Here is a 16,264-nt window from a genome sequence, read left to right as displayed (position 1 = left end):
TGTACAGTCACCATGACATCATATGCAACCCTATTTAGTTAATGAAAACAGCAAAAATAATGTTTGCAACATTAAAACAAAAGCTTTCATAAAAGTACTTTTGTGAGATTAATAAGTTAAGGACTTAATGATGTGGTGTTTGATTTATAATTTTGTGTATCTTGTTTATTCTGGATAAATATGGACATGTACAGATTGCAGAGTGATCAATTTAGCTATTTAAAAGATATCTTTCACTGAAACATGCTGACATGATTTGAGATATTACTGTCCCTATCTACCCTGCCTTTCATCCACTTATGCCTATGCCTCAGCTGTTCATTAAGTTCATACTGCTGTGCTCTCTTTTTCTACCAAGGATGTAATATATAATATTTTTCACTAGAGTAGCTGAGATGCAGGTGCTTGTCTGGGTCTGTCATTCCTGCCACTGAGTAATAAAATCCTGGCAGAGGAGCAAAGCAGATAGCTGTGAACACTGATGTCTCAACACATTACAGGGATATTGGGGAAGAATTTTTATTACAACTGTCAAAAAGGGAAACCAAAGCATGCCAGCAGCCGTGTGCCTTGTCAGGGTCAGAGACCACATTGCTGACAGCCTGAGAGGCAGGACCGGCTCCACTGTGGGCAGTGTGTTTTCTGTCTCTGCATGTCTGAACAGAGTTCAGCTAAAAACATGTGCTAGGTCAAGCTAGTGCTCTGTTTCACATCCTCCTACAAAGACCCCCAAAGGCTGTCCATGGCAGAAGATGCCCAGAGGGCACCAAGATCCAGCTGTGGCCTTCTACTCTCACTCTGTATCTTCAGACTGCAATTGAATGGGGATGTCCCAGAACCCAGTGGTCTCAACACATCTCTTTAGTGAAAAAGAGGAAAAAGGAATGTGTAAGAGGATGGATAATATGGATCACCCTCTTTTCCTCAATAGACAGTGAGAGTCCTTACACTTTTGATTGGTCATCAGAGTCCTACACCCCAAAGGAAAAGCAAGACACCACTGCTGGCATGGGTGTGCACACCTGTGTGACACTGGACTGCCTTGGAATGTCCTTCAGGTCTTCAACCTTCTCTCCCTGAACCACTCTTTGGAGTTGTCTGTGAACTACATCGGGATCTGCTCCTTTGGCTGACCTCCAGAAACTCTGAGGTAGCTGAAAGGGAGTGGGAGGAAGCAACCCTGCGGCTGTACTGCATTTGTCTTACCATGCACACAAAGAGAATTTGACCCCAAAAAGTCTGAAACAGACACTTGAACTCTCAATGGAAAGATCAATGGTTTCATCTATCTTTTTATAAGTAGCTAGAATTAATTAACGAAATAGATGATCTGCTTTTACTTGTAGAGCTTTCAAGGATGTGTACTTATACAACAAGTGTAGAGCAGTTGCATCATTTTTCATTGATTTAGATTTTCACAGAACTTTTTGTGCTTGGATTTGAGGCCAGAATGTAGACCTTAATGTCTTACTGCTACCAGTTTGTGTGGTCTAATAGTGATTAATAGGTAACTAAACGAAGAGAAATTAGTGTGTGGGCTTGTTTGTTTTTGTTGCTGTTTGTTTGGGGTTTTGTTTGCCTTAAATAGCACAAAAAAAATCTTTATTGGATATATCATGGACTTTAAAGTTTGCTCATGATCTGACATAATTTGAACCCATTTCTGCTATAATTGCTTTTATAATTACTTTATGAATTTCAAGGGGGTAGAAAGGGTTCAGTGGCCATAGATTGCTGGGATAAACACATTTCTGGCAACAAATAAATGAGCTAAAGATTAATGGTTAGTTTTCCTAATTATAGTATCTTAAACTCTTCTCTGGATAAAATTGGTGTCTAAAAATTAGAAAGACATAAGTTTTTGCCTAATGAATTACTATCTTCTGTTTGTTATAAAACTCTTGGTTAACACAAGAGCTAGTTACTTTTACCACCTTACCTTATCAGAAGGGTGAAGGACTCCTTCAGCAGAGTCATTCTTTCCATCTGGAATTGCCAAAGGTTTCACTTAAAAGATTCAGTAAGATTGCACGTTACTCATTAAGTAAAATCTGTACCTTGTCTAATCAGCAGTGTGTGTCTACTGCAAATCCAGGGCTGGATTCATCTGCTGTGCTATAGGACTCTCATTCTGAAAGCTGTTTATGGGGAAGCCATTGCTGTTTCTGGAAATCACACAATGATCAAAATGATAGCTTACATGTTCCTGTTCTTTGATACTGTAATATATTGGGTTCCCTGTCTCAAAGTGTTAGCACAGAGCTTTAAGTGCAATATAATCTGTGCTCCAGCCCTTTGCATGCTTTGTAGGAAACAAAGATTAAAGGGCACTTGCAGCACGGAAGATTATATCTGCTGTTAGTTTTCTAAGTCAAAAAATTTCATTATTATAGTTGTGTGTAATTATTTTAGTGTATTTGGAAGGAGGATGATATTTTCCCTTTAAACACTAAGTCCAACTTTAAACAATTACCTACTAGGTACTTCCAGTCCTGTCAAGGAACTTAGTAGCCTTGATCTGCTTGTGGTGCTGTGATGGTTATAATTTCATGCCAAATACTAATATGAGCCTCTGTTACAGAAAGGGTCTCCAAATCAAAATATGTTGGTGGAAGTTGCTTCATGTGTATGGAAAGACTGCAGCTTTTTGACAGAACATAACCTCTCTTTACTGGTATACTACAGCATGGTGTGAAATTGCCTAATTAAGTGAATAACACAGCTTATATCTGAGATGACACTACTTGTATAGATCACGTGGTTTGGCCAAGACACTAAAAGTAATAGTTTTCCTCCAAAACCTGGAGGGTTAATGAGAATATTATACAGGTTTATGTCTCCTTCCTCTTCATTGTGGTGCTTCCACCACATTTCAGAAGCACTGCTGCTCCAGTGCCACTCACAGTGCAGCTCCCAGCAACAGCCACCTTGTCTGCTGATCTCACTAACTGAACCTGGCCTTGCTCAGTTTGATCAGTCCTAGTCAGAGTGGTTAGGACTGGAGATCATGAGTCATCACCTAATTTTTCAAGTTCAACTTTCGTAAGCTCTCCAAAAGCATAAGCAACCTAGAACTTACATCTGCTCAAAAACATTTTAGCCAAAAAGCTGAAAGGATCAACAGTCAAGGGCCAAACCATAAGTCTTCTTCTGATGAAAAAAGTTGCGCTTGCTCACTTGCTCACATCTAGATAAGTCCAAATTTGAAGTTAGAAAATGAAGGAATGGGGAAAAAAAATACTCCTCATATACAGCAGCTCTAGAATGAGTATGAAAGACCTGCACAGGATACAGGACTTCTGTACAAACTTGTGAAATGCTGCAAAAGTTTTAATAAGAAGCTTGTAAAGAGGAAGATGAAATTCCTCTCTTCTTCCCAGTTTTCTTCCTGTGGGGAATAATACATAGATAAATAAATGGGAAAATATAGCAACTGCTTCAAAATATCAGACACGTTTCTGTCAACATATGCATTACTACTGAACAAAGTTTACGGTGTGAAAAACAACCTGCAAACAGACCTTTCTCCAAGTTAAGCTTTTATTCTAAGAAAGGATCTGCCTCTACCAAAAAAAATGAGTACAGCAACATTTGTTCTCTGAAAACAGACTCTGAGGAAGACTCTGCAGTGTCAGACTGCTCCCAGTTCCATTCGCTTGCTCTGAGCATTTCAGGCAGGGAAAACAAACACATTGCTGTGCTGTCCAGGTCCACCCCTCTGCAGAAGGAGGGCTGGCTTGCCTCGAGTCATCTTGTGTTTTAGGGAGCGGGCAGGCAAGGTATCCTTCTCTCCCTCTCTGTCCTTGCAAACAGCAGGCACAGCAGCAGTACCTACGCTCTCTGGAAGGCAAAGTGTTTTTGAAAAGCACATCAAGCCATGTTAGCCCTCTTCTCCAAAAAATCAGGTAACCTCCTGGATAGAAGTGGTTTGGCAGCCAAATATTGAGCCTTCTACTGTTTCATCATCTTTGTTCAGGGGACTGTGTTGTCTGCCTGGATGTCTGACTTTAGGCTTTGCCCCAGCTGGAGCTCACCTCGCTTTCCTTCTTCTTCATGTTCGCAAAGGGCCTGCTTCCTAGTAAACAGCAGAAATGAGGGATGACCTGATCTGATTTGGAAATACTGTGAAGTCCAAAGCTCCAGAACATCCCCCTTCTGCCCACACACAAGGCAGCACCTTCTAGCTGTTCCTTCCTGTTAGGTGACCCAATTGCTTAGAGCTGAGCTCAGTACTTAAAAGTATTTGGCAAGTGCAATGCATATCTGACAGCAGCACAAGTACCTTTTGTGGTCCTCTGCAGAGGGAAAAGCTGCTTATTTGTTTAGGAAATAGAGGCTATACTGCCTAACTTGTGATATTTCTGTCACTTCCATGGCAACAGGCTCTGAGAGAACAAAGCAGGACTTCACCAGATCACGTAACAGCTTGAAAACAGAATAGAGCAAATTTTACATAGTGATGCTGTGAAGTTTCATTTAACTTGAATTTTACCTCTGTTAACTGACGATTTAATCAGTGAAGTAATTGCTGCATTGCCAAGTGGTTATGAGCAAATTGGCATAGATTTCTTTCAGTTGTCAGGCATCCCTTGTTTCTGTCATGACAAGGGACGCATCAACACAGTGTGGTCCCCCTATCCCCCTTTGTCCGAGGGTAATACATGCTATCCGGCAGATTCCCTGCCATGATAACTGTGTTTAAGGGATAACATCAGTTAGAAATGACAACCTGGTTCAAAAGCATTGGAATTTTTCCATCTTCTGTGGGCTACAGACTTGGCCTGATCTTAGAAATGTGGCAAAGCCCATTGCATGGTCTACTGAGTAAGAGGTCACAAAGCACGTGGCTGAGTGACAGGACTGTGAACCTCCTGTGTTTAAAGGCAAACCCTTTATATTCAAAATCTGAATTAGATCTGGTCACTGACATTTTAGTCCTCTCACCTCAGGCAGGAAAAGAGAGTCACTACTTTACCCCTTGAGTCGTGTTATTAGCATCACTTGTACCATTTTCTTTGGCTGGTTCATGTAGGTAGTGCCAGAAAGGGCTACAGAGCCCGTATGTCAAAGGGCATGGAATGGTTGATATAGAAACAAATGCATGCTGTTTCATTAACAAAATCTTCTCTCATAAACAAATCAGAAATTGCTGTTGCAATATGATGTGCAAAACCAACCAAACAAAAAGCACAGAAGGCAACAGGGCTTGTTTTTAACTTCAAATCCAAATGAGTCAATTACGATGCAAGTAACTCGTTAAGTATCTCCATAAGTGAAGCCTGAACTTTTAAAACTTTAATTAAGTTCATTGCTAGAAGTGTACCACCTAGATAAACCAATAATTCTTGAAGAGTATTTCTGTCATGTCTCTGACAGCATAGTCTTCACCCTGGGTACAACAAGTAGACAGTGAGATTTGGTCATTTTTAAGCATACAAAGTAGGGACTATCAGATTACAGCGTGCCTTTTGATTTTTGAAATTAACAAAGTGCTCACCAGCCATGTTAGCCAAACCACTTTTTAATTCTTTTTCAGTTGACAGTCAGACATTTCAGCTCTATGACTTATCCTTCTGCACTTGCTCCTATCCAGCCCTTGTGTAGCCTTGTACCTACCCCGCAATCCTTTTTTAAGGCAGCTTTAGGACTACGTAGAAGAAGTTACTGCTCCTCAAATGTTCTCTGTATAAGTATGTAATTTTATACTCTGGTTTGAACAGCCTCAGCTTACACAGTAGGAGACACATGATGAGGAGCTGAGATCTCATTCCCGTTGCAGAAATCTGTACTGCAATGTAATGTTTGGTCCAGCACGGAGGTAGGTGTCACTGACAGATGTTCACTTGTCAGTGTGGTTTGGTGTTCATTCCTTTGCATTACTATTTTGCACTGTTTTTCTGATTTTCTCTGTATGAAGAAATAAAACTTGAGATAAAACATTTCATCCTTAGCCCATTTAGGTCTTAAACTATTAAGCTCCTAAACATAATTCTTCACAGAGGAGGTTTGTGAGTACATCAGGAAAACTTGGAGTGGGGAGGCAAAACCTAGAGGTTAGAACTGGGGAAATCCTTTTTTTTTTTTCTGAATGCCATTTAGTCTATTGGCAATCTCCACTATGTCATTTAGTGCTAAATCATCAGTCACAAATTTTGGACACAATTTTATGATACCTGCAGTTGGAATTTAGACAAAGAGCTGAGGTAAAGTCCTTCAAACACCAGGGCACTTAGTAAAAGCAGATGTAGTCAAATGCAGCAAACTTTATGCCAGTTGAACCTAAACTTTCAGAGAATGGAAAAGAACTATTGAAATCTAAACCCCTAGCATGGAAGCACTCCCTATTATAGTCTTCCTTCAAAAATTCAGATCTTCCTCTCTGCATGCCTCGATTTCTGCTTCAGTAAAATGGTGAATCACTGAGATGTGCCATTTGATGCTCAGTAAATGATACTGTGCAACTGCAAATTGTTTCATGCTTCTTTGGATAGCTGAACATGCACATTTGCAGGCAGAGGATCTGATACATTATTTTGTTTCTGCCAGTGAAACAACATTGCTTTAAAACAAACTGGAAAAGGAGAAGTTTTTCTTTTAGATTAAATGGTACTTAGACTCTTGACAGTTGTCCTAATTTCCTCTCATTTATTGTAGTGGTAAGGCAAGATTTTTTTCACTGAAATAAATGAAAAGAAGCTGTTAATGTTATTTTGGTTGTTTTATTAGGGGTTTGTTGGGTTTTTTAATTTCTTCTCATTATAAAGGCAAGTTTTCAAGTTAGAAGGAAATAAGGAAATGAGACATTAAATTCTCAGTGCAATGTGTCCCCAGTTTCATTTTGAATCATGTAGGCCAGACTGTAATACAAATAATTAAGCACACAGATGAGGCTGATTTTAAAAAACAAAAGAAAAAAACCACACACCCCCAAACAAACAAACAAAACAAAACAAAACAATAAAAAAACAACCAAACAAATGAAAAAAACACAACCAAAACAAACCAAAAAACTCCCACCAAACCATAAACCTTGATTATAATCCATTTATCTAAGTTACTTAGATGGATTTAATGACTTATATCCTGTTCTGTAGTGGTATCTAGGTTGAACATTTCTCTAGAGGGAAGAGGTTTTCCAACTTGCTTCACTGGTGAAAATTAAATATCTGGGAAAAAAAAAAAAAAAAAGAGGATTACCAAAATTCCAAGCAATCTTTAGCGAGTTGCATCCTTGTTTGTGTTTCAATCTGAAGCAATGTGGAAGTACTTGGAATTGATGAATCCTTGTTGTTGGGGTTTTTTTGTTGTCCTCTGCCACAGCTTCTTTTCCATGCTCTTGAGAAGCAGAGAAAGCCTTGCAAGTTCTTCACAAAGTGGTAGTTCTGTCTGCTTTTGTTTGTCAATGTTTGCATCCAGTTTCTCCTAGAAACCATCCATGAAAGACAAGTGCCCTGAACTTCAAATGGTTGGGAAATACTGAGATTTTATCCTCTTATTTTATCATTTAATCATATCATATCATATCAAGGAGATAAGAACCTCAAATACAAGTGCCAAGTTCCCATGGTCCTGTTGTCTGCTCTCGCTTTCAGTTGATGTGGCAGTTTTCTTAGCACAGTGAATAGAATAGAGCATAAAAACAACAATACTGTTATAGTCCTATTAAGAAGACTGTCTCTTTTTAGCCACAAGATAATAGAATAAAACCACGGGACTTGGACTTAAAGTGTTGTTGAAAACTAGGTCCTCAATTCAGTTAAATATGTCAGCTATTTTACAGAAATTTTGGGAAGCCAGATACTGCTATAAAAGCCAATGGCTCAGCAGTCACGCATTTGCTGTCACTTAGAGGGAATTAGAGCTACAGCAAACAATGTAGAACTACTGCAAAGAGCAACCTTAGCAAAAAAAAAAAAAAAAAAAAAAAAAGTAAATGCAAAATTAGTTAAAAAGAAAGTGAATTAGTAGAAAATTAGGGAATCTGGTATATCTGGTACACAGATTTTTTTAAACTCAACTAGGGAGAACATGGTGTGAGTATCCAGACATACTCAGCTATAACTCATGACGTTGCCTGAATTTGATGTAGCCACTGTTTATGACACATTGATTACTAGCTGTAAACCAAATATGCTCAGCTATAGAGATTAGTCAATATTGATTTGCATTAGGCAAAGAGGTTAATCTCTAATTATTATTTTTATAGTTTCATTGCTTACAGCATCAATAACACAGGGCACAGACTTAATAAGAATGTTGTTTTGCAGCTTAGCTTATTCTGATTTTGATTTTATATATATATGTGTATATATATATATATATATATTAATGGATGGCACTTAATCGCAATGGTCAGAGCCACAAAACCCTTGACCACCTCTGCAGGTCTCCAGCTGCCTTTCTCAAAGTTGGTGACAGAGTTCAAATTCAGGATAAAATATCAGCCCTTTTGGAGCTTGTTCACAGGAACAGGGTTGAAGTACATCTACCTTTGTGTGCGCAGGAAACGCACAGGCACAGGGTGTCCTGTGCTTTGTGCCTGTGCCATGGGGCTCTCCATGGCCCCACATGGCCCTGCCAAGTCCCACGTCCCAGGCTCAGGCTTCCTGTCCATGCCACAGGCAACCATGTCCTTCAGGATGTTGGGGGGGTGGAGCAGAACCTCAGCCTTGGAGAAGACAGACTGAGCATAGAGCAGGCTGCTGAGGTGGCTGAAGCATGACAGTGATGGGACAGCCCTGATGATGCTGCCTGCTCTCTCTGTGCAAGCGTCTTCCAGAGCTGGGTTTGCTATGTGGCCTGTCAAGAGAGAAGACAGGTGAGGAAAATATTAACAGGGCTAATGGCTTTTAATGGGGCTGTTGACAGCACAGTTCCCTTTGCCTCCAAGGCTGAGTAGCAGGGTCTAACTGCTGAGTGCTAACATCCTGAGTGCTGGCCACCAAAAAGCCATTTAGTCCACATAGTTGAGAACTCTTGAGCCTGGCAGAATTGACATTTACTTTGTCAGTAGGGATATTTTCATGCTGATCCTTTAAATAGAAACTAGGTCAGATGCAGCCAACTGTGAAGAAGGCAAGATGAGGGAAATGGCTCCAGAGCAAGCAAGTGTACTGAGGGACCCAGTAGCTTCAAGAGATGGCAGGGAAAGGTAGCAAGGGAGCAAAGAATGTGCCTGGGAACCTGCAGCTCAGAGACAGGAGCTGCTGAAAGGAGCAGAGAGAAGCCAGCTGGTCCCTATGAGGGCCAGGGAGAAGCCTCTCCAGATCAGGGGAAGCTGTGCAGAATTTGCTATGATCAAAAGGCCACAAAACTAGCTAAACCAAGCCCAGAATAAAGGACTGAGTTGAAGAGGGAGAGATATGTATAAGTATTAAAAAAATATTGTTTATATATTCAATTCTATTAGTCTCATACCTAGCTGATTTTTTTTCTTCCATTTAAAATGTTAGTTGACTTACTTCATATTATAATAAAGCCTGTTTGGGTTTTATTTTTTAACAAGTTTTAAAGCTACCTGGTTGCCTTTGAGGGGCCCTATAAGGAAGTCATCTGGGGAGGGGACTTCAAAGCTATGGCCAGATTTCAGTCTCATCACCCGGCTGTGGTCAGCTCTTCCCCAGCCTCAGCAACGTGCACTTGAGCCTTACTGCAGACCAAATTGTTATAATACAGAGAATTTCTCTCCTTGGTTGCTCTGCAACCAGCAGCAGTAAGGTTCCTGCTGTTATATCACCCTGACTCTCTGCAAAGGAATGTGGAGGCATCAAACCCTGTGACAGAGGTATTTGCAGATGGCTTTATTAGCCAGGAGAGTTTCCAGAACCTGACAGAAACTCTCATTAACCCTCTATTGTTGTTTTTCAGAATACCTGGGGAAAGGTGGATGTGTCTGCATAAACACACAACATATATGTCCTGTAAGGGAGAGCTGTCATGACCACACTTAGCGTCTTTGTCTATAGAGGATTGACAGTGACAATTGTCTGTGCATAGCCAGAGCACAAGGACTTTAAATGAAAAGGGAGTCCCTTTGGTGGATGCTATTAACACACACAGCAGAAATCTCTACTGCAGACTGTCTCAGGCTCAGCAGTCACAGGAGGTGGATCTGGCTTTGGAAACCACAGGTCAGGCCACCATCCCTCCTCTTGGCCAAGGCTGCAGTTGGCCTCTGCGCCTGCTGACAGCTGTTTGGGCAATGACTGCTTTTAATTAGCAGTTTCCCCTTCTCAGGGCAAAGCAGCAAGCCCAGTGGAGGTGTCCCGTAGGAAAAGCTGAGGCGCAGGATGAGCTGTGTTGAGCCAGCGAGCCAGTGTTGAGCTGTACCAATCTCAACACAGGAGACAGAAAAAAGGGAGGTGTATTGCCCCAGTCAGGGGGTTAAACATAGACAGCCTGAATAGTTGACACAGTGTCAGTCTGGCCTTGAGTACCAGAGCTGGGAATGTTATTTTTCTTTTCAATATGTATTTTCTTTGTACTGAACAAGTGGGTGTGTTATGATGAGATTTTAAACTGTCAAGTCAGGTAGGAAACAAGATTTTTCAGAACATAAGGGAAGTAGACAAGGGATTATATGGGTATTTTTTTCCATGACAGTTACTGTGTCACACAACAGGAAAGGAAAGGTTAATTTCATTGAAATGCTGACAGTTTGTTTGAAGTGTATCCAACAGTTGGTCAGGAACTTCATTTAAGTTGCTGGTGTTCAGTTCACTTTTTAAGAACCCAGCCTCGGAGAACCCAGGGCTGCCGTGTTTGCTACCCAGCAGCACCACACAAATACAACCTTTTTCCCCTGAACTGTTTGCTTCTGCCTTCTCCATGGGTAAAGCTATTAATAAAGTGATTACTCAGGATATGTTTTAGAAAATAATGCCCTGTTCTTAGAAAGTCTTACTAATATTCGGGGTTTCTTTTATTTTTGATTTTGTTTTGTTTTGTTTTGTTTTAATTATTGTTCCAGTATGTCTAGATGAACTTTTTAACTTACCTGTTTGTTTTGTTTTGTTTCTTTTCTTTTCTCGGGAGCAGGAAAGAACATAATCAGGAATTTAATTTGAAAGAACCAGAAAGGCAGGAAGCTTGCAGGGATATCTGATGTTCATTCCTACAGTCTGAATCTGTAAATCTTTTACAGACTTACATATGTAAATTGACTGACTGTTAATCTTTGAAAAGATTAAAAGTAAAGGTAGTGACCTGAAGCCAAGTTAGAGGGTACAGTGATTAATGTCTCTCCATAACAGATATCAGTATGGAATTCCAGACTGCCATATTTTATGCATATTTGGAATTCTCTATCTCTCTTCCTTCTTCCTATTTTCTTGCAAATTGGAAAAACTCAGCTAATAAAGCCTTTCATATAAAAGCAAAGAAATGCTGTTGATTTGTATGACAAGACATTTCTGTTCTCTGACCTGTAAAGTATGTCTTGTGTCACTTTCTTCCTGATTTACATGCACTGGGTCTGGTGATTTGACTTCCCTGGCCTAAGCAGAACCTTCAGGAAAGCAGCTCATGGGAGTGGGTCAGTAGAGCTGGCCAAGGCAGGGTGTTTCCACTTCACAGGAGCTGTTAATATAAAACCTTGCCTTTATTTTGAATCAGATTGAAAGTACATTAGAAGAAAAAAAAAAAAAAGGTTAGAAATTTAAGAGAGGGAGAACTCATTCCTCTAAGGCATGATGTGTTTCCAAAATTAAAATATCCAGCTGGCATCGGCAGCTGCTGCTGGAAATGTAGCCTGGCTACCTGAGCAAGTTTCTATGCAATGCCATTACTGATACAGCAAGATCTAGTGCATACAGTCATTCATCCCAGCTTCATACTGTTACACAAAGTTAATAATTGACATGGCTGTAGATCCATCTCCTAAAATTTCTTGAAATCACTTGTTGGAGAAGCCTTGCCCACCACTGATGTAAACTTTCATGAGCCCATTGACCCCAGAGGCTGGAGGCTCAGCCTCGCGTGACTGAGTTGGCAGGGAGCTGGGGAGCTCCAGGGCTCTGCTGAGGACCAACTTCTGCAGAATTCTCCCAGAGGCTGGAAGAAAATTTCTCATCAGGCCTGAGAGGCTTCTGCAGAACATTTCCAGGCATTGGGTGGGTGGTGTTCATCAAAACAGCACATTTCAGAATTCCTAGCTGTGCTTCTGTAGTATTTCCTACGCTTTTCCACTTCTGTGGGGAATCACTGAGGCTTCTACCCTTTCTTCCATCAAGGTCAGCTCCTGAGGGAATGTGAATATTCCCTCAGACTGCAGTATAACTGAAATTTGTTATTTGTTAGGTGCCCACTGTGTAATGAGAATGCCTGTTGGCTTCAAAGGATGACACAGGTAGGCTTTAAATGAACAATTGCTGAAGACTTGGAATGCACACACAGAGGAAAAAAAAGAATAAAATATCTTAAGATCCTAAGTACAGGCTCAGAATTACTTCTAATAACAAAGTAATAGCATCTTTCTGCATTTTTAATATGTCTTCTTAGGGGCAATCAAGAATTCTGAATCTTTCAAAAAAAAATAGCATGGCCCAACATTAATTTACAGCTTGCTTTGAACCTGAAATAAGTAATTATTTCAGAACAAGGGAGAAGGGCATGGGTACTAACAAAACATCATGATTAGTGCTCCCTGATATTTCAAGCTGTTGGAGTTCAATACTTATTCAAATGAGGCAAATTGGAAGAGCCTTGAAATCTGGTTCAGTGCAACTCTGGACCTGATCTCTGATCTTGGTCTATTTTAAAAGAAAATATCAATGGTTTAGCAATTACTGATTAATATTTTTCTCTTCTGTATTTTTCCTATATTACTTTAATAAACACATTACAGTGTTCAAAGGGAGATTTATAGTGTGATTGCACTTCTGAATTTTAGTCTTTAATAATTTAAATATGTTTGCCTTGAAATACATATTTTCATTGAAATACGTGTTTTATTTCACTGCTGATTAAATAACATAGGTACAGGTATACTCTCTTGATATGGGTTGCACTTGTATTCCACAGAATCAGTTTTTTTGAAAGAAAAAGCCACTTGCATCATGGCATGCGAAGTCTCATGTTGCGTGTCTCATGACACATTAACAGGATTGCTCCCAAACTCAGTGAATCTTCCTGTAAGAGAAAAAGTTGCTGACACTTAGATAAGTTAAGGCAGACACTAATTCATGCTAATTAATTCAGATCAATTTGGTGGGTATAAGAGAATTCATGTTTGGTCAGTTTTCATCTCACAAGCATGAACCTTTTAGAAAATAATTTCTCAGGTGATTTTTTTTCCTGCCACTCTGCTACTCTTTCAGAAAATCCCTGTGATAATGCTGAAAAAAAAAAAAATAAACTATTAAAATATATTCTTATCAAGAGGAATTTACTCTTCAAAGTTGAGCTGCCTTTCTTTAATGTGACAGCAGCAGGTTTTGCTGTGGATGCAAGCCAGAGCACTCCTGACATGGACAATGCAGATGTCAATGCAAACATCCCAGCACTGCAACTGCATTTTGGACTATTCTTAAGACCTGTTATTAATGACATAGCTACCTTAACTTCCTATGATTAATTTCAGACAGTAGTACATGTGCACATGTGCATGGAGATGGGACTGTGTCCACCCACTCCTACCCCACCCCAGTGGGGTGTGTGGCTGCAGCCTCCTCTTGTCATTGTGGTCTGAGCCTGAAATTTAAACTTCATTAACAGGAAAATTCCTTGACCTCGCTAAATGCGACTAGTGATGTGACGTGTGTGCTAGTACCTACTCTCTCCTCCAAGCAGAGATTTGCTCCATTTCATTGGGGCTGCCTGGCCTGGGACACATAAGGAACCCACATTTACAACCAGCCTCCTGGCAGCACAGGAGACACCCTGCCAAGCCAGGCTGGTGCAGTGTTTACCAGATGTTGACAGAGTTCCTACTGAATGAGTAAAAAGAGGAATCTGTTCATCTAGCTCCAAGAATTCTCAAGTCAGTTTTATTGTAATTTGAGTTTGTTTGCTGCAGCGTGGGGAGAAGGGAGCACTTGTGTGGTTTGTTTTGCTGGTAGATGTCATAGTTTTTTTTTTCTGAGAGATTGTAGATTACAAACAATTCCTGAGTAAATATATCTGTGTATTGATTCTCCAAAATTAGTGAAAGATTAGGAAATAAATTCTTGATTAATATAAACTCGTCTTTGATCTGGCTATGAAATATTCTCAGGACCTTATAAACATAAATGACTGCCACAATTTTGTTGTTGATGATAACTAGTCACCGAAAGAGAGACAAAAGATGGCTGAAAATTGAAAGAAAGAACAAGGAAAGTGTGACTGAAGGTTAACTAAAAGATGTCTGTCAATGAGAAGGCTTTGGATGAGTTTATCTAGCAGTTCGGTAAACTTGATAAAGACAAAAAGTACAAAAGAAGACAAAGAAGACACACTTCCAAGCTCAAAAGTATAATGAAGTCCAACCTTTATACATAACTAACCCTATAAGATGTACTTTTTTCATGTGGATGTTTATGAAAAACAGATACCTTTTTGGAGAGTAAAGCATTGGAGTGAAGTTTTGGACCAAGTCAGGAGAAGATCTAATTCTATGGTTTAAATGTTGTGTGAGCCAACACAGGCAGGTTGCAAGAAACAACCAGAGGTCACGAATGCAATTGCAAAGAGCAAATTTGTTTTAGTTATCTCACTACCGGGGGATCTCTGAAATAGCACCCAGGCTCCTGGACTGAGGTGACACAAGCAGGGACGCAGGCACTGCAGAATTCAGCCCTGGTAGATCACTGGGCCTGCTGCATTCACCTGTATTTCAAGGCTTCAAGCAGATGCAACCTTCTGGTGTGCTCTGCTCTTTCTCACAGCAAAGCAGGAATCTCAGGCATAAAGACAAGGTGCTCAGAGCTTCTCACAGGTTTATGTTATCTAACACAGAGGTTTTGCTTGTCAAGCACACAAGGTCAGTAAAACAATTAGTGAGATGTATGTGCTTTTTCTACACCCCAGCTGCAGTTGCTCAAGCATATTTACGATGATGCTTCTCTCCATTCTTCCACTATATTCCCATACAAATGTGGACAACATAAAGTTAACATAATAGAAGCTTGATCATTAAAATGCCCCTTGGGGTTGCAAAAAAAAAAAAAAAAGACTTTTCCCACAAAGATAAACAGAATGGAAGAATATTAAAAAAAACAAAGGGCATTTGAAGTGTATTAATAAAATGGAAATAGATGTCTTTTACTGAAAGGGAGCAAATTGTTAAAGTTATCTGTGACTATGAAAAAAAAATTAAATTTAAGAATGATCAGTTTAGAATAATAACTCCACTGAGAATTTCACATAGTGACACTGCTCAGTGAAAGTTCCTACATATTTTTGGCAAATTATTTTTATTTAATTTCTTGTTTCACCAGAATAAATTTGTTAATCATCTTTGCAACAATTTATCCTCTACAGTTTCCAAGGAAGTGGAAGTTGAACTTTGTTCTGAGTATAAGTCAAAGAAAATAGTTAATTGTTTTGGGTGATTAACAACTTTCCTCAACAATAACACAAACTGATCAACCATCTTAGGCAAAAGCCATCATGGTTGGTGACATTAGCATGTCATCAACATACAGACAGCATCAATTGCAAAAAGCATAATTATACCACTTCTAATTAGCTGTCATCACCTGAAATAATTAAACAACAAAAAGCACTTAAGCTAGCAAACAATTGATTAAATGATTTAAATATTTTCCCTTGCCATGTTGCTTCTCAACAGACATAATTATGGTACTACTGACTCAGATTTTAATTGATAGAAGAGCGTGTAAAATAGATTTTGCCATCATGAAGAAAAACCACCTGCAAACAAAACTACATTTTATAGTGCCATTCTAGGCAGACATATTTTCCTGTAGCTTTTGAATTCTGTATGAGACTAAACATAGAATGGTTTGGGTTGGAAAGGACGTCTAAACACCATCAAGTCCATTCTGTGGGCAGGGACATCTTTCACTAGATCAGGTTGCTCAAAACCTTGTGCAACCTGACCTTGAGCACATAGTCTTACAGAAATGAAACCCCTGATCTTAGTCTTACAGAAATGAAACCCCTGATCTGCGAGTCATAAAGCACAACTATTTTAAAAACAAAATTATTCATCTGAAATAATAAAAATGCAAAGTATAGTATGGTGTTTAATCTGGCGTCATCTGTTTTTTTGTAGCTCAGATTGTTTGCTGAAAATTGTGCACTATTTTCAGAAATATATTTT

At 39.6% G+C, this 16,264-nt stretch overlaps 1 protein-coding gene across 4 annotated transcripts in view; it reads left to right on the top strand.

Annotated features, from left to right (window-relative positions):
- Positions 1-16,264, top strand: part of SLC13A1 (solute carrier family 13 member 1) — a 52,446-nt gene that overhangs the window by 2,671 nt on the left and 33,511 nt on the right. Inside the window, exon 2 of one of the 4 annotated variants that reach the window (XM_065048857.1) lies at positions 932-5,818. The exons of 2 other annotated variants lie outside the window; for them this stretch is intronic. The gene's annotated coding sequence lies outside the window, so the exon portion shown is untranslated. The remainder of the gene's footprint in view (positions 1-931; positions 5,819-16,264) is intronic. One more of the 4 variants, XM_065048858.1, reaches the window with a different exon arrangement.

The sequence above is a fragment of the Columba livia genome, chromosome 1 (assembly GCF_036013475.1).
Source record: "Columba livia isolate bColLiv1 breed racing homer chromosome 1, bColLiv1.pat.W.v2, whole genome shotgun sequence".
Classification (NCBI taxonomy): domain Eukaryota; kingdom Metazoa; phylum Chordata; class Aves; order Columbiformes; family Columbidae; genus Columba; species Columba livia.
This window is presented reverse-complemented; position numbering and strand designations above follow the sequence as displayed.